This window comes from Perna viridis, chromosome 3 (genome assembly GCF_037379345.1).
Source record: "Perna viridis isolate PV_CMFRI_1.1 ecotype Kerala chromosome 3, ASM3737934v1, whole genome shotgun sequence".
NCBI lineage: Eukaryota > Metazoa > Mollusca > Bivalvia > Mytilida > Mytilidae > Perna > Perna viridis.
The window spans coordinates 19,401,721-19,421,148 of NC_142447.1; the positions used below are offsets into that span (position 1 = coordinate 19,401,721).

Below are 19,428 nucleotides of genomic sequence, written 5' to 3' on the forward strand. Positions count from 1 at the left end.
ACCAACTTAGCACCAAATAAAAAACTTTGACAGCTACTTAAAAACATCCTACATCTTTCCTATAGTAAACCACTTAAAATTATAATAAAGATAAACTTCTGGGTATAAGATTAATGGTGCAATGACTAAATCAAAATATGCTTATCTAGACATGCAACTAATTATCATGAAAATATACACCTCTACATTACAACAAAACATTATAGAACAAATACTCTAATTAAATATTATAAATACAGATGTATTTTCAATAAGTCAGATTTTAATTTCAATGTGTTGCCCTATAGCAAGTAGGGATCGAGGTGCTACTTTTCAGAAACTGGTTAAAGTACAATAATAGTATTATGGCCAATATAAAACATAATAAATATTATAGACATTTTTACTAGCTCACAGTGTATAAGAACACACTCTGGCGACAACTGAAAACTAGAAATACTGTGAGCAACCTTACAAATGAAGTGCAACCAGGTTGGAATTACCACCACCTCCCAATCAGTGGTCTGACATAAATTATCTATCACCTACATGTAGATCTAAATATGATGCAAAGCCTTCCAGTAGAATATTTCAAGGCAGACAGACAGAATATTTCCGATACACCACTTTAATAAGTTACTTGAAAAATGATGTTCTCAGCCTCTCCCCAGGCCTTTAAGATGCCATTACATTTCTACGACTTTATACAAGTGCTTCATATAATGATTTGAAATTAATGATTCACTCACATTATTTTGAGAAATTACACGTGTCCTTCCTTTATTTATTTAATCATTTTGTTATGTTTTGTGACGATGCCGTCGATAGCAAAATAAGCCTTCTTTTTCTTTTCCTTCGTCTACTGTGAAACGGAAAGATCATGCATGCAACATTGACCGATCTATTAATTGCAATCCGAGTACATTCAGTTTCACAAAGGGGGACATCACCCCCATGCCTTTTTTTTTGGTTTCGGTTACATTTGTACGACTTTATATATTGATTTGAAATTAATGATTTACTCACATTCTGAACATTTCTTCTGTTCTCCGTAATCGATAAAAATACTTTAAACTTCACTTTCACGGAAATATTCAAATTACTAAAATATAGTGTACTAACACATAATGTATAATATAACAAACACATAGGTCAGATTTCAGTTTAATCACGTGGTTTACGAGCGCCGTATCTATTGCTTCAGAACAAAATAACAATTTAATTGCTAAGGAATTCCACTGTCGGTTGACAGAGTAATCGCTTCGTGAATTATTTCATTTACTACCGGTATACTCATCGGCATGCTCTGAAAAGGGGGGTGCTAGCTGGCCTAGAGGAAAGGGGGCTTGACATTTAATATTATAGTGTTTTGACAAATAATACGACATCAATATACTGCAAACAAGAATATATTCATTTATACCGCCATATCAAAGCAAGAGGAGTGAGGTGTCCATCTGTCTGTTACCCTTTTCGTTACACTTTTCAGGTACTTGCCACTTGATATAATGCAACAAGCTGTGCTGTACTTCTGGACTTAATCTTTTGATATAGGGTTTTGTCATCTTCCAGTTAGCAGAATTGGTTTATACTGTATTGTTGCCATTCACTGAATTTCAGGTGAAGGGGTATCAATAATTGGTATCTTGGTTTCGCCATAATGAGCCGATATAAACACTAAATCCAAAAACACAAAAAAATACAGAAAGTACTCAATGTGGCCATTTCTTGATACTTATTAAATTCACCTATACATAAACTAAAAACAAAAGAAATAAAAACAAAAACAAACGGAACAAAAATAAACATGTACATGTACATTTGTATATAACAGAATATAATTGGAGTGCTAACTTGTCGGTTTCTTGTGAGTTGTCAGAAAATCCTACCGTAGAAGAACATAATTATATAAATTCGTCAACATCCGAACTTTGTCCACCGACATAAAATCTCTACCAGAACAACCACTCGATCCCAGCCTGTGTTTTTTAGTCTGCCAGGGTGGAGGATTCATTCCCCCAGCTGATAGACATTACCCCTTCCACAGCACTTTAGAAGGGGGAATATAAATCACAACAAATAAAAACATATGATGTATAATTTCTGGGTAAATAAAAAAAACCAAAAAATGCGTGATTCTGACCCAAAAATATGAAAGTGGTGTTTTCAGCACTTCCACATTTTAGCCATAGTTTTGCCCAAGATTACCACATTTTTGCAACACAAATGAATTCCATCCGGGAATCCTTTTCGGATATCCGACACTGTATTTGGAGACTTTCCAATCACAGAACAGAACCGAACTGTTAGAGATCGGTACAGAACATTTTTTTTTATTTTCTGTTGAATGCAAACATTACATACAACATAAGCTCTGTAGAGCTTTTATACCAATTCACAAAACAAAACAACACATACAAGTACACAAATGTCTTGCAAACATGCAGATATACAGATGCATGTTAATTAGACGCATGCAATACATATATCATTAAAATACACACAAATTAGTGTCCCGTGCGGGTCTGTGTGTCAAAAGGCCCACAGTAGCGCTGATTATAAGCTTGTCGTTAAAGGCGCCTAAGCAGTCAGTGCTCAGAACCCTTGTCGGGGCTAGGGCGCTGTGCCCACACAGCAACTGGATTGTGTGCCCCAGGTGGTGGAATAGGGTACCCCGGGCATGTTACATGCTTGGATCGTCGGGCTATAATAAGAAAACCTGACCGCAAAGCACAGTGGTGCACCGTGTTGGGAAAGATGCCACAATCCTCGAACATTAAAGAACCCTGCTGTGGTATTCGATAAAAGTTTGAACCTTTGCGCTCCGCCACAGGAGGCTAAATTGCCCGACCCTATCCACCTCTCCTTATTTCTAGTGGCAACCAAAATTTGTCAACCCTTTTATCCTTGTGCCCATCCCAATTTTAATTTCATTATCATCTTCATTTCATGTTCATTTTATCATCTATATAATGTCCATCGCCTGAATATAGCTGTTATATTGCTGTTCGGGCGTTAAACCCCAACAACAATCAATCAATCAAATTAAAGTACATGCAATGTTAAATCACTATAAAAAGCACATTGATAAACTAATCAAAGCAAGCTGAAAGCTTAAATGAGCACTGACTTCATGAATAAATAACTGAGTAAAATTACTGAGTAAAATAAAGGCAAGACCATGCTAAGCTATATGAGTAAAGATGATTAGCAAGAACTGCGAGAACCACATTTGCATAAGATGCCATTCCAGTTATTAATGAAACTCTTGCATTGTACAAGGTTTCTTTTCGAATTTTATCAGGCAGCTCATTCCATATATTGATTCTCCATATCTGAATCAGTGTAACTCAAATACATGTATTGTTGTTTTACCTGTGGTTTTTCTACTGTATTTGCCTTTCCAAAAGTATAAGAAGTATTTATGCATTTAATTATAAGTAATTGTAAGTATAAAAGAGACTGTTTGGATAGCATTTTAAAAACTTATGTAGCCATTGTTCATAATCTCCTTATTTTTAATGTTGGAAGACCAGATTTCCGAAGTAAAATTTCATAGGGCTGTTATAGACTTCGTAAATAAATCTCAAGACGCGTTCTTAATTTTTTCCCATTTTTCAGTTTTACAAAAATGTGCCTCCCCACAGAAATGCCAAATAATTGAAAAATGATTAAAGTTTGACATGATGAAATAATAGTAGATAATTTGCCTCCCCAAATTTGTTAAATGTTTTCGAAAATGTTTCAGTACATTCAGCTGCCTTGCAGCTTTTTTTTACAATTTCAGATACATGTTTATCAAATTTAAGTTGATAGTCTATTGTCACACCCAGGAGTTTAACATTTAATTTCATTACTGTCTAAACTGAATTTTTTATTTCAATTTTTAATCTTGTACTTTTGTAGTTTTAATAAAAAAAGACCATGTGGTAGGCAACCGAAAGCTTTCGAAAGGCCAATAAGCACAGCAGCAGCGTAGATGTTTTTATCGACTGCTTGTTTTCATTCCTCAATAACTTCGAAGAGTGCTGTATTACCCAGGCCTAATAGCAGACTATGACGCATGAACAATGCTTTAAACAAGTCCATAAGCTGCCGGTATATGGCCCTCCAGAAAAACTTCAAAACCACTGGTAGTACATTGTATACTGACGGGTCTGTTATTTCCCACCTCCAAGTGACTGTTCTTTTTAAGGAGAGGCACAGGTACATCGTTTTTGAGGAAACAGCTGACGAAGTCTCAAAATGACGTCATAATATTATAACTGCCGCTAATTATACTGTCGACTATATTGATTATATGGATGATTAATTCTAATCTGACGATACCTAGAACAGTGTAAATAACATGTTTACACACTAAAAAAATTTTTTGGCATTATTTCAATGGTTCTGTCAATATGTAATAATTTCATTCATTTTGTTTCCTAAACGGAGTGGGGAAACATAGGAACATATTTTTGGTCAGTGTCCCCTTATTCTCCTTCTTCTTATATATTCCTAAAAACAGTCCAACGGATTGGAACCAAAATTGTCACAAAACTAGATCACCATAATCATGCTGATTTGCACTCACTATCCGAATTTTCAATTATGACCGCCCTGTAAAGATGGTATTATGGGCAAATTAGCCCTTGACAATATGTACACTGATCTTGTTGGGAGGATTGGTTCCAATTTTTCGTGGTATCCGACAAAGAAGGGTTCTGTCTGCTAAACTTTATATAAGTGACCGCTAAAAACACTATTAAGTTATATAAGTCTGAATAGGGCATATTGTGTTCTAACTTGTGCTAACTCTGTCTTAACTTTTCTAAATATGTCTGAAAAATACTTGGATTATCTTGACCGAGTCTCACCTTGTCCAAACTAGTCTCAACTAGTCTCGACCATGTCTCGACTTGTCTTGACACAGTCTTGACCTGTCTCAAACAGTCTTACCAGTCTCGAATAGTCTCGACTTAGTCTCAACCAGTCTCAACTAAGTCTTAAACTGTCTCAACAATTTAATTCAAAGCTCTCAACAACCTTATTAGTCTCGACATGAGTTATTCATCCATTATAGCATTATAATGTTTTTAAATTGTCTTATTTTATTTAAAAGCGGGGATGTTTATTGTATTTGAAGTATATTTTTCTGAATAAAGATACTTTTTATTCTAATATCTAAATATTAGATATACCTTTACTTTAACATTTCACGACATATTGTCATTTTGTCAATTTTGTACCTTTAATTTATATTTTTTATGTAGTTCTTTTTTACCTTTTAAAAGTCGCTATTGTTCACTTATTCCTTATAATTTGAAATAAACGTTTTATTCGAGGCACTTCAAACGTATAATATTCTCAATTTTCCTACCCAGGATATATCTAAATAGTTGTGGGCCTTGAAATATTGCGTTTACTTGGGCCTGTAACTTATGAAATAATGAAAAAAAAATGTACTTCATTTTCAAAAGTTACTTAAAATTACACAAATATTCCCACTTTTAAACAAATTGCATGCATGTATTTAGATAACTTTAAAGTTTTATAATTGACTTAAAAACTGCCATATGAGGGGTAGTACCCCAAACATGAGGGGGGGGGGTCCCAAACTTGAGGTCTTGTAACCTCTGACAGTCGGTATAGGGCAGATTTCCCTGATTTCAACTCTTTTAAGTGAGAGCTTTTGAATGACAATTTTTTTCCTCCACAAAACATATTAAAAAAATCTTGTAAAATGTTTATTGTTCTTGTTATGCAACATTTGCATTAAACCACTGTGGTAGATCAAAACTGATTGTTTTCCTGATTAAAAAAACTGAAACTTGTTTCATAATTAGATAATCATGTTGCACCATATGAAGTCCTATGTGTATACATGTCTGTTAATTGCAAGCCCACACCTGTGTCAACAGATCCTAGAACCGCGAAAAGATAAAAGAAGCTGCCCACGCTATCTTTAATCTTTTATCTTGAATTAACTAAAAATGAAGTCCGATACATAATATATTTACAAATCAGTCCAAACGGAAAATTAAGTTATAAGTATATATATCATCGTGGATTTTTCCCAAAGAATTCGATTATCTAAAATAAATAGCCGACAACAGGGTTGTGGCACAATCAACATAAACCGTCATTTTTTTTAAAGAATTAATATTTAATACAGAAATACTAGTATCAAGCTCCTAGTCTAACATTACATGTAAACATATTTTTAATTAATGATTTCAATTTTGGTTGCACCGTTGAGGTGAGTTTACCACTGACATACATGAAGTTCTATTTTTATATTTATTCCAATGAGGCATCTCTAAAAACATGTATACAGAGCCCATGTAACTTATCGAAAACAGATATTACTTTGATTATAAATGGTATTACTCAGTGTGTAATCTATCTGCTGCATATTTCAAACCCCAACGCGCAAATTAATTGTGCGTGTGAATTATACATGCACGATACATGTGATGTAAAGGAAATGAGCCTCCGTACTAAACATCACACAATGAAAATAATTAATCGTTGTTACAAGTGTAACTAAATGTGTATAAGGTTTAAATTTTATTCATATTTCTCGTCTTCAGTACACTTGGTCAGTACATATTAAATAATTCCACTCAGTAACTGTGTAATGTCACTAAAGACGCAATATACTCGCGTGTCACTTATCAACTGTCAGCTAATTACCATGTGCCTGAATACATGTAATTTATGTTAAATTCTGAAAACTTAATTAATTAGGGAATAATACAGCCCCTGATTAAGGTTTTTATAATATTGGGACTAACCCAAGAAAGGTTCGCCCTAAATTTAGCGATAAAACATACGTGTATATTATAAAGATTACTATATAGAAAAACAGTAATACAAATGTACACATTGACAATTCATCATACAGGTACATGTACATACACGAAGTCCCTTTTAATTTGATACAGGTCAATAACTATACAAATATAAGAAAAGACATCTTTCACCTCTATACCCCCGCGTTACTGGCTCCTCTCTGATACCAATATGTTCCTTTAAAATACATACTATCTAAGTATTACACCGAAACTGCTGTCTAAAAAAAAGAATAGCTTATAAACCATAGAAACAACCAACTTACATCTCAGATGATTAAGATGATTGTGTTTGTTGTCAACAAATTCAAACATTCCATTTTATAATGCATAGCCAAACTAAAAAGAGTCAATAATTACATGTTTTTATAACATGTATATTGTTAAACATGAAACTGATACAAATATGCTGCATGCCACTTGTCTGCTTTTTACTAGATAAAAAGTGAGATAGTTCATAAACCTTTTATATGTATATTATGTCAAACATGTACATGTAACCACAGAGGCTTATTAGCGTCAACTGAACTGTTTATTATTATATTTTTTTGGGTTATCATGCGAAATTATGTATCTACAACATTAACGGGGAACATCCGCTACAGATTTTGAATACATATCTCGCAATAATTATACAAGTTACATCTTAACAAAAACAATAGCCAGACACATTGTTTTCGGTGCAAGCGAGAGTGTGAACTTCTTTTATTTGGCTGTACGGCTAGTTTAAAGGAGGGTCTGTATGATTAAAATATTATACCGTGCATCTTCTCGTTCGTCGGAAACCCTTGATCGACTACGCTTCGTACCAGGGAAGTACGAAGCATGCAAAGCTTAGTCAGTCGTTGGTTTTCGACGTTGCATTTTCTCCAAACGTAACTTATTACCACTATGCAGAAAAAATAAACATATTCAGAGAATATATGTTGAATAACCATTACCCCCTGACAAGAGCGGATCGTTGTATCGGTTGTATACAGTTGCGTTCCAAAGTCGCGACAAACCCATCGGTTGCTTATCAAATTGGACCTTGATATGGAGCTAGATGAATCTGAATAGAAATAACCTAAAACACTAGCTCGTACAATTTTTTCCACTTTAAGGTAGGATTACAATTCATTATCGTTTTTAGTTATTTCAAATTATTGATTGATGTTGGTATTTTCATGAGGTTTAGCCCAGAATGATTATTTTCTTCTTATTCCAGGCCATGCCAAAAAAAAAATTATTTCCAGAGTGTTCCAGTACCTACCAAAAGCAGTGACCGTGAAGAAAACACGATATGGTCTGAACGCATATATTCTAAACGTAGTGGCAGTAGGTGAGATGCACACATGTATCTTTAAAACAATAACAAAGAAAATGTTCTGATGAAAATAATAATCTTCTCCGGTCAGCAGGTCTAGCATCGACATGCATTGTATTGGCTTACTTTCTCGCTCAACGACTTTCAATTTAAGCTTATTTAATTTCTCGCTCAACTTCTAGTATAGTGGTAGGCTAATCATGTAAATATCAAACCATGTTTTATTCGTTATCTGAGTTAGTGTAATTGATTCAGCATGATTTCATTGAAGTATTGGAATGAAAAAGAAATTCTTAATAGTACAAATGTAGGTTAGTGTCTTACAGGGAGGATAATAAAGAATTAGATCAGTAAAATGTAATATTTCTGCAGTATGTAGATTTTGAGAAACAAAATATCTGCAATATAGCACTGTTTATCTATCAGGCGATAAATAGTTCATTTAATAAAACTGAAAATAAACCCAAAATACAGAACAACACCAGAATAGTAAGGCAATGCCATATACATGCAATTATAAATAAATTTTCAGTTATTTTTCTCAAGAATTTACGAGAAATAAACTTATGGATTGATGTCTTTTTTTTACTATATTGTTACATCTATAAAAAAAAAAAAACTGACAGAAAAGAAAGTATGGAGAAGCAGACAAGTATGCACAAAACTGATGTTGTATGATGAGCTTTCTATGCACAACAAAGCATTTGGGAATTCACTGAGTTTTCTACGGTATAATAGAATAATACTGGAATATTATCGAAAGATTCATTTGGCATCGAATAACACAAACTTTAGGTGGAAGATACGGCCACAGTGAGAAGTGATTCCGTGAACAGGATATGGCAAGATGACAAAAGTTAGACCGCCTATTTACTAACGGGGCAAGCCTAGCCCCCCCCCCCTGCTACCAGTAAAAGCTACAATCCTCCTGGTCCCATTATAACACACGACAAGAGATACGGTACGATAGCAAATATTTACCCGAACTCTCCGGTGTTTTCAAAGAAGTTCAAAGATTCGGAAATGGTAAAAATTCAGGAACCGGTCTCTCTGGTAACAAAGAAAACCACTATTTTACATATCAGCAAATACCGATCTTTGCGATAACACCGAAAATCAACCCAAAAAATATAAGCTTCCGTACAATTTTGGGATCCCGACATATCCGATTTATCATAAATTATTGCCATATCCCGCCAGATGAGCAGCTCGCCTGCTCACCTCCACATAATTCCCCCTTTTTAATTCCAACCCGGCTTCCTTTCACGACTTTTTATTTAAGCTTATTTTTATTGTCCATAAGTTGGAAAACGAGCGACCCCTGCTCCACATATATGAACTTTTCAAGAGTACCTTGAATATTATTAAGGTAAATATCATTACAAGAGTCTGCAGGGGTGGATCCAAGATTTTAGATTAGGGGAGGCGCACATTGAAATTTTGAAAAAAAAATTGAGGTTAGCTTTTTGAAATATTCTTCTAAATTTGGCGCAATGTAGATATCCTTTGTGGTAAAATCAGCGAGAAATTAAAGTTTCAACCTAAAACCGCCAAAAAATACCCCTGTAAACCTATACTTTGCAAATTTTAGGTGGGGGGGGGGGAGGGCGCATACCTGCCACGCCTCGGCCTAAATCCGCCGCTGGTCTGTTACGCGAGTGCCATCTGTTCTATACAAATTATCATGTCTGGCACGTACATTATAGTGTCGTATGACACAACCCCCATTTCCATCATTAGAAGCAGGTTCACTCTTTTCGTAGCCGTTTCAATAGCGTTTTCCATTTGTAGCAACGGACCAATATCTCCGCATGAAAATATCAGACCAAATTAGTCGAGCAAATTAGCTTATTGTGTGGAGACGTGTCAAATCACATTATATTTTTGTATATAACTCGCAACTTTTCACATTACTTACCAAGATTATTTGGTCCCACCTGTATTATTATGAAAGACGGGCAAGGAAGCCTTTCCAAGTTACCCTCCATGACTTTGTTTAATTATTCCCACCTCATCCCCCGAATACCCATCCATGAAGTATACATGTAACAACAGGATTTTTCTAAGTTACGCTGTTGTCCCCCGGGAACTATTCATCTCTGACCAATGAACGCAGAAAAAATATGTATCCCCCTTGAGCTGATTATGAAAAATGATCCTTCCTTTAGTCTTTAACAAAGACATACCATATTTTTGTAGATATTCTTTACATGAAATATACTGCCCCCATTACCATTTTTTTAAATTGTATTTCCTTTGATGAGAAGTCACAGAATGTGAGCGTAAATGAACAAAAAGCAAACGATACTATCGACAGGAAAGGGCTTATTAAAAGAAATAATATAAATAAAAAACAAAAAACAAAAAACAAAACAAAACGATGGTACCACACTTAACGTACATTTGTAGTAGACTTTTAACTTGTAATATTTTTTTCTCGAAAAAAAAAAAACATTAAAAGTGCAGTGAGTACTATCAGAATTGATTTCATGGACAATGCTATTCACCCCATACACTTTTATCGATAGACCTCCCTTTTGCCAGCACACGTATTTCGTATCGTACATACACTCACATGTAATACAGTATAAGAGGACTAGCGCAAACAAAACATTGAAAGACAAACATGATACATGCATGGCAATTCCTTTCCATCACATCATTTTCATTTTTATATATATATTTTTTTTTTTGGGGGGGGGGTATACAGTACATTTGTACATGAGCTTTGACAGATTTAAAATTATCCTACAATAGAGATTAAACTTCCAATCCATTTAATATACGTACAAAAACAACACCGATTGTGCCTTTTTTCGGGCGAACACTTCATTTTTTTTTCGCAAAAGTGTGATTATTGGGATAGAGGAAGTAAAGTTTGACAAAAATGAATTTACAATGGTTAAAGAACTTCTCATTTCTATTGCTATCAAATTATTTGTGTTATGTTTTTATAATATTCATGTATAATTTACCTTATTGTGATCTGTGTATAGAAGCCTTCATTGGGCACTCTCTTTATAATTATATAAAAAAAAAATCAAGATAATAAGTTGAAAAGTCAAGATATAAAAGAGTGGCTGATATAAGCTTCTGCATCCGTGTATTCATTAGTGTTGATTTTTATTTTATTTTATCACTTTAAATCCCCACTAAACGAGATTAAATACCCCTTGTCTGTCCGTCGTTCCGACCGATTATCTTGGTATCCCAGTTGATGAGTTTGTTTCAAAATATGGTGTGGCATTACAAAGATGGGCTTACGCTGTAAATGTTTCTGGTTGATCTCCGATATCTTCTTCCTGTACGAATTAAGAACGCCTAATGCAAAACAACGCCTGCAGCCTTTTTTTTTTTTTTTTTTTTTTTTTTTTTTTTTTTTTTTTTTTTTGGGGGGGGGTGAAGGAAATAGGACCAGACGCATGGCATTCAGTTCCGTAGAAAAAGTGAAACACTTAATTAACAGTTAGAATTTGTCCAAATTCAGTAAGGAGCAGAGGGCTCAGTTTAGACAAGATTTTAGTTTAAGCAGTGGGTTCCAGGTTTTCCAGTTTAGTTCACACAGGTATACAAAACACCGGTTTTAATATACATGCAAGGTCCACGTGGGAAGAATAGTTTTAGAATTCGACAAATTATATCATGGAGTATGAAGTTCATATTCCGTTTAAACAGGATGCATGTCAAGATATATTCACTTTACTTTGGCGTAGTTTTTTTTCACATTTTCACATGCCCTTACCATACCGGAAAGTCCCTTTTCTCGAAATCCAACGTAGATTGGTATTGGAATTCGCATTGAAACTTGAGTAAGTAGGTAAGCACTCTTTTCTAATAAAAAATAGGGCAAAAAAGTCAGGAATTTAAAAGGGGAATACGACTGGTCCAAGAATTTAAAGATTCTTGCAAAAGTGATTTTTTTTCTCATAAACAATAGTATATCGTTTTGTGTTTTACTAATACAAAAATGTTTACAAGAGTATGCGCTTTTGTATAAAGAGGACCAACAGACGCCTTCTTGTTATCGTCCTACTGCAGTTAGTTCTTTACATACAATGTCCAAGACTTTTGAGAGACATGTTGGTTCGAAACTCTATGCATACATAAGTATTCTACTACAGGTAAATCGATCCGATATTTTAGAAAAGACAGTTCGTGTAGAACAGCACTAGTAATTGATGTATGATTCAAATGTATAGATGATATTTCAGCAAAGCTTTTAATCTCTTACATCATTCTATAATTGTTGGCTAAGCTGAAGTTCTACAGTACTGAGAGTAACCCTTGGTCCATGTGAGTTACAGCGGGGATTACATGTAAACCCACGAAACCTCATCAGTATTTGGAGATTTTCCAATTGTGCGAGTATAACACAGTTTTAATGGAAACGATGTGATACCTGTTTCCACTAAATCAAACTAGCTTTGCCAAGCTTTGACGTTGGAACTTTCAATTGGTGTCAACCCAGACGTCATGAATTTCTGTCAATAAGACTTTAACAATATAATAGAGAATTTGCAAACAAAAATTCTGTTCTTTTTTCTCATTCAGTGGTCATTTTGTTATGTAAAAGAAGGGGGGCTGGGAACAGTAGCCGGAGTTCACCTCTTTTTTTATTTTGACAACTTACAGTGTTGACTACTTACCATGGGGTAAATACTGAATGTTTTTTTTTCTGTCCATGGCTAAGTAAAAGAAAAATCCCACATTTAATTTTAAAAAAAAATAGTCTCAGGCATCCATGTTACCCCCAACTTCCTCAATATGAAGATGTTGGGTACCTTAGTATTCTACATCAGAGCTATACGGTTTAAATCATATTTATTACCATCATTAACGAAGATTTGAGTTTGGAAAGAAAGAGTAATTAAGGGAACAAAGATTCAACACAAACATACACGATTTAAAATGAGAAAGTTAATAAATCCCGTGGTTAGTTAAAACAAATATCAGCCTGACATTTCGACCAGACTGTAGTCATGACTCAAAGTGAGGACACTGGGTCAGATGTTCAAATGGATGAGGGAGACGTCCCAAACTGACAACATAACTGAGAGTGAAGCTGTTCAGTCTGGAAACTTTCAGTTACAAATAGTAATCAAAGCACTGAAAATCCAACAGAAACTGTAGCTCTCTGAATTATCAGTTTCTAAGCAAAATATTCTGTCGGTCATTGGGCGTTCTGTGGGGCGATTAGCCATTACACGTATTTTCAAGTTCCCAACTCCCAACAGGTAGATTACATGTATTTTCATCATGAAATAAAATTTGAACTATTTCAAGAGTGACGAATCCAAAACGGATTTCTAGAGGAGTATAAGAAGACAGGGAGTTCAAGTCTGATACTAGTATTTGCTCACTTTTGTACTGAATAAAACCCCCAAAACTATCCCTCTAGTTCCGCCACTGATCACGACATGAACAATACCGTGACTGCTGTTAATCACGGTGGCATGTCCATCAACACGTTTGCAACCTGACTTGATTTTATTTCACTTTTTTAATGTATTACATGATTTCTCTTTTTATAATTTGTATCACATGCTAGAATGCTTGACATGCTTGAAGATCCGACTTAATGTTTGCTACATCAATCATGTCTATAAAGTAGATACATGTATTTCAATTTTTAACAGGTAAAAACCATTTTCCTTTGCGGGGCTTCGACCCCCCTCCTGGGGCTCTGTCCTGGACCTGGTACCTCAGACCTCTCGCCTATATGGTGCCTACACTTTAATATATTCATAAAAATGTTTATTCTACTCGGATTTTGTATGCAGATGCTATCCCACAGAACACTTGTCCGGTACGTTTTTTTACATATTCCTTTACGCCAGCATTGCTATAGGTTGTCTGGCAAGCTATTTTCTGACTTGGTATGGAGGAACGGAATTCCAACCGCTTACATTGTAGAAGTAATATTCCTGATAATTCCACTTCACTTTATATTATGGGGGCTACAGCAACTTTAAGTTGTATGAATAGTTGTCACTCCAACAGGTGGTTATCATCATTATTGAATTGATTGATTTGTTATGGCTTAACGTCCTATAGCAGATATTTCATTCATGGTGCAGGGAGAAAACGGTCATTGTCCAATCGAACAAAGCCTCCTTTGTATTAGTCCGACAGGCTGAGCTGGATTTTAAGCTTTATCTTGTTAGATCAGGGCCGTAGCCAGGCTTTCTGAAAGGGGGTGCGAACTGATCACTGATAAGCAATTTTACTTGGTCATCTGATATGATTTATCTTTAACTAGGGGCTAAGATGTAAATCAATCTTTTTTTTTCAAACGGGGGTACAATCGCACCCCTTGGCTACGGCCTTGCAGCTCACTTATGTAAGTCAGTAGGTAGGTATGCTACTCAGACACATTACTCTGAATCTGAGCCAACCAGTCGTCACTATATTTCCTTAAACACTGCGTGCTTGTTACATTGTATAACAGTGAATAGCAATTTTTAAGTCTATTGTTTAACTCTTTCTTGGAATTTTGTTTTGCAAAGGTTATGTTTTGCATATTATTGGTTTTGGTTTGAAATAACAGTAGGCAATACAATTTCAAAAGTTCCATGTTTTAGATTACTGACGAAATTTTATTACATTCATTCTGAAGAAGTTTCAGCTCAGTACAGTTCTTTTTAAACAGAATTACCACATCTTTACCGACTGAAATAACTTTTGGTTCATGAAATTCCTTCGAGTTATCATAAGGTATAGGGATCATTTTTTTCTGCGACAACAGTCTTAAGAGATAACAACCGGGTTATTAGGCCATTTTCATTACTAGGACATGTATAAGCATATTCTTGAAGCTTTTTTGATGACTGTGATTTCATTCAACATTTGTTTTCCGGCTCATAATTATTTTGATATACATTTCAGTCTCCACCACTTCCCTCCCTGTTGCTTTCTATCCTGTTCACCTCCCCTGCTCGTACTTATTTTCTCTCCTTTCCTTATTCAGGTACATGTAAGTTTTGACACTTTTATTCTACTAGTGACTACTTGTACTTTTTTACTGAAAGTATAGACGTGTCTCAACCATCGCTCTAAGCAAGTCACATTTTTAAGTAAGGAAGACTTTCTCTCCATCAGTTCCATGTACTAGGAACAACCATGCTATTACCTAATCATGAGCGTTTCATTTTTATTACATTTGTATATGGTATGCAATTACTATCTTGAATGTTGTTCTTTTTTGTTCTCCAGGAGCTTGAGTCGAGATATTTTTAAAAAACTACAAAGCCTAGGAAATTAAGGCTGTTGTGTCCGGAAGATAAGTCAATAACGTTGTTGTTTGTGTATATTGAATGTTATACTTGTTTTCTGCTTTTTCAAAACTACCCCATCCTCTAAATGGATAGCCATTAGGGAATTCATAGTAATAACCCAACTTAATCTCGTATTTGAAGGTTTTTGGAGATTAGTACTTTTACGTACATTGTCAAGTATTTGTTAGAATCAGACAGAACTCGAAGAAACTAAGACATGGATGTCAAAAAAAAAATGACAATTTATTCATGTACCTTCATGTATCTTCTGCAGTCGAAATGCCCATTATCACTTGATATGTTTGTCTTTAGAATGACAGATGACAGTAACTGAGACTTTCAAGGAGTTACCTGCCTCAGAAATGTTCATTCAACTGAATTTATCGAACTAACATGGATAATCTCGTCTTTGTTCCTTAATCCCGTTAGTACAAATTCATGCAGTCAAATCACACTATCAAAGTAGAGGCTTATTTCATACCATTGATTTTTCATCCACTGGTTGATTCTTACAGAGAAAAAAAAATAGATGGTCTTGTGTGGGATAATTGGATATTAATTTTTTGACTAAATTGTAAACAGCTTTTTGGGAAGTAAACAGTGTTTCTTTGTGTAAGAATGTATTTCAATTTTTTGCCCTATCCATAGCAACAAAATGTTTTTGAATTATTTCATTGGTTTAAATTAGTCATTTTGTCCTTAACATTTTTTGAAATAAGATATTCCCCACAATCTCTCTTTAAATTTTAAATTAACTACCAAAGCAGCACATGTACAAGGTATCATAACACAATAGTTTGTATCCACATAATGCAACAATAGAATTTTAATTTTACATACATGTGTAAATATACAACTCAACATGTACAATCCAAGTGTGCATATGTATTTATTATTCCCTACCAGACATCAAAACATGTAGTATAAAGAGTAGGTTTCCTGTATAAAATTCTTCGTCACAATAAAACAGTCATGCATGAAACACACTTCTGCTAATTTGAAACAATATCAAATCAATTCAGCCTCATGCTCTCTTCTGTCTATACTTGCACAATATAAACCACAATTATCCAAGAAGTCTTTGTATGAAATATGATGTAGTCTGAAAAGAAAAGATTCTGTTATTAAACAGAAATAAAATAATAGATATTATTTCAAACATGTAAGTGGTGCATTTTAGTCTATGTAAATGTATACTTGTACATATATCTGTCATTGAATTATCATGATGAGAAAAAATTAACCAAACAACTGATTTGTATTTTCTTCATAAAGATAAAATGATTTGATTATTATGATTGTTTCAATACCTCTGGAAATGATTTTTTGCACTTTAATGTACACACTTATAGTGTTGGATGAATAAATATAAGGCACATTTCATTTTGAAACATAAGTAGTTGAAGGAATGTCATGTATACTTATACCACAATAAGATGTTTGAAGGAATTTTTAAGTCATGTTTTAAAAATATTTCTGATTTTCAAAATTGCAACATAATTGATGACAGAACATAACTGGATATTGCCCCTAATGGAACTAATTTTGTTTTGTTTATAAACATGTACAGACACATTTAGCTTATAATTATGTGTAAACTAACTACAATGTAGGATTTCTAAATATAACTTCTCACAGTTACACACTGCAAATTAGTGAACTATATTTAGAATATTTAGATCAACACAACATACACATAATAAGAAACTGTGTACAAAATAAGAAAAATAACCTAGAACTAAACAAATTAGAAAGTTAGTTTGTTGAACCCCTGTTAAAATTATATCCTAGTTGTTTTCAGTGTTGCTTTTTCAGTTCAAAGAACTTAAATCATTGAAATCTCTGTAGTGGGTATACAAATACATGTATAATGAAGACATATCAGATATCAGAAAGATAATTTTAAAGAAGGATTAGCAATAGATTACATGATATTCATCAGCTCATTATGTGCTTCTGCAATGTATATAAATTGTACCACAAAAAGCAAGCTTTAAAGGAACAAGTTGCTGCTCCAATTAAAATAATATCTTTTTTTTCAATAACAGCTTTCAAAAAGAACAATACAATTCATGAAGGAGTATTGGCAAATCAGAATAAATGTTTGATTCAGTCAAGTTTGTGTCAAAGCATGCCATATAGTTAAAACGAATGATGATTTTATCCTTTATCACATGTTTTTTTCTTCATGTTATTTGTGTCAAGGCATACAATGCATATGTGCAAGTAAATGAGGTCTACTCTGAAATTTTTGTTTTGCATTGCAAATACAACTGGTGGTTTTCTTATACATCCACACTTTATGTATCATTTCTTGTTACATATCAGATATTAACTTTTTTCTGTTGGCTGTACATTTCATATTGTCATTAAAAGATATAGTAAACAAGTCCAATGATTGATAATCTTAAGCATCAGGAGAGTTTGTCTCATACTACAAAACTGTTTATGTAAAACCACTGTTTTACTCTCAGTTAATAGTGATCATAGATGTATAAAGATGCATGCATGGCAGTTATTTTATAAGTATTCATATTCTTTAAACTGAAGTGAATAACATGTATACATGTAAACATGTATGTGGCTACTAATCGTGGTGCTATTTGTTGAAGCCATACTAATATCAGAATTCATACACTTTGAATAGATGGATCCCGAAAGAGGTTTCAGGGATATTCTTGATATTAGTAGTTATTTGTTACCACAATTGGCCAAAAAATCACAAAATTGAAAACATTTGTTCGCATTCTCTACAATCCCCTCCTCCCTGCATATATTGTTCATCGATTCTTATAAATTCATACGTGTACCAACCTGTTAACTGTTATTAGTGTAAATCTAAGCTCGGAAGAATTGCTTTCCTTCATGTTTGGATGTAAATCCATTTGTAAATCCTACAAAACAATGTTAGAATCTAGGTCACCGCTTCGTTTTCTGTTCCGCCATTTTTCTGTGACGTAGATGACACCGGATGTTCACATATATTTTTAAAATGGATGTTTAGATTGCAAAACAAATATATATCTCTTACAACATTAAAATTGAGACATATATCTAGTATATGATGCTTAAAATATATAGGTTAAAGAATCATACGTTGATTCGTGCAATAAAATATAACATATAAAGCAAATATCTAGATGAAAACTTGATTTTAAGATAGGATCCAGCTTATACCCAATCTGACCGCAAACCGGATATGAGAGATATATGTTTTCTCGGGGGGAGGTGTCTTTAAATTGCGATAAATTTCTTATTTATGAATGTATTTTTGAAAATAAAATCATTCTGTAATCTATAAACACGGCGCTTTTCATTCATATACATTACATTAGTCAAACATGATTCATTATCCTCACAACAACATTCGAAGATAAGCTGGCCTCCATCGGAGGCCAGCTTACTGCAGTTTGCGGAAAACCGTAGATAAGCTGGCCTCGGAAGCCAGTATACGGTACAGTTGTTCTTGTATATATATATACACACACAAAATGTATTTTTTGTTATATTCGTGTGTACAAAACTAATAAATGTTAAGGAAAGATGAGCATGCTTACCTGTTGACATGAAATACATGGGTATTTAAAATCAACTGAATTTAGTTTACATCACTGAAATTCAATCTTTTCGTTTAAAAAATTAGTATAGAAGCCAATAAAATAGTGTTTTTCTGTCTTATTTTGTACAAAATATTACATTAATAATGTAATTCACTGGACACGAATTATAGTTCTGAGACATTTCAAACGTGTCAGAGAAATAAAATGTACGAATTTTCTTAAAGAAACATTCAGCATGTTTAATTGGTGTATGATTGAAAGGATTATAAACGTCAAATTGCTTAAGGGGTATTTGAAATTAACCTGAATAGAACTTAAACTACTGATGTCCAATGAGCATGCTAGCCAATGAAATGGTGTTTCATTTTCTGCCTAATACAAAATCCAACGGAAGATCCATTACATCAATTACATTTTCTGCTAATCAATCAACTCATGATCATACCATTCAACTTTACTATTTAACATTTAGG

General features: G+C 33.9%; 2 long non-coding RNA genes across 2 annotated transcripts in view; both read right to left on the reverse strand.

Annotated features, from left to right (window-relative positions):
- Nucleotides 1-19,035, reverse strand: part of LOC148621340 (uncharacterized) — a 162,955-nt gene extending 143,920 nt beyond the window's left edge. Inside the window, exon 1 of the long non-coding RNA XR_015921162.1 lies at nt 18,953-19,035. This is a non-coding gene — a long non-coding RNA (uncharacterized LOC148621340). The remainder of the gene's footprint in view (nt 1-18,952) is intronic.
- LOC148621343 (uncharacterized) lies at nt 16,204-18,374 on the reverse strand. Its single transcript, XR_015921163.1, has 2 exons — nt 18,210-18,374; nt 16,204-16,497 (listed from the first exon to the last, which is right to left on the reverse strand). It is a non-coding gene; the product is annotated as an uncharacterized LOC148621343 (long non-coding RNA).
- Nucleotides 19,036-19,428: the final 393 nt, after the last annotated feature.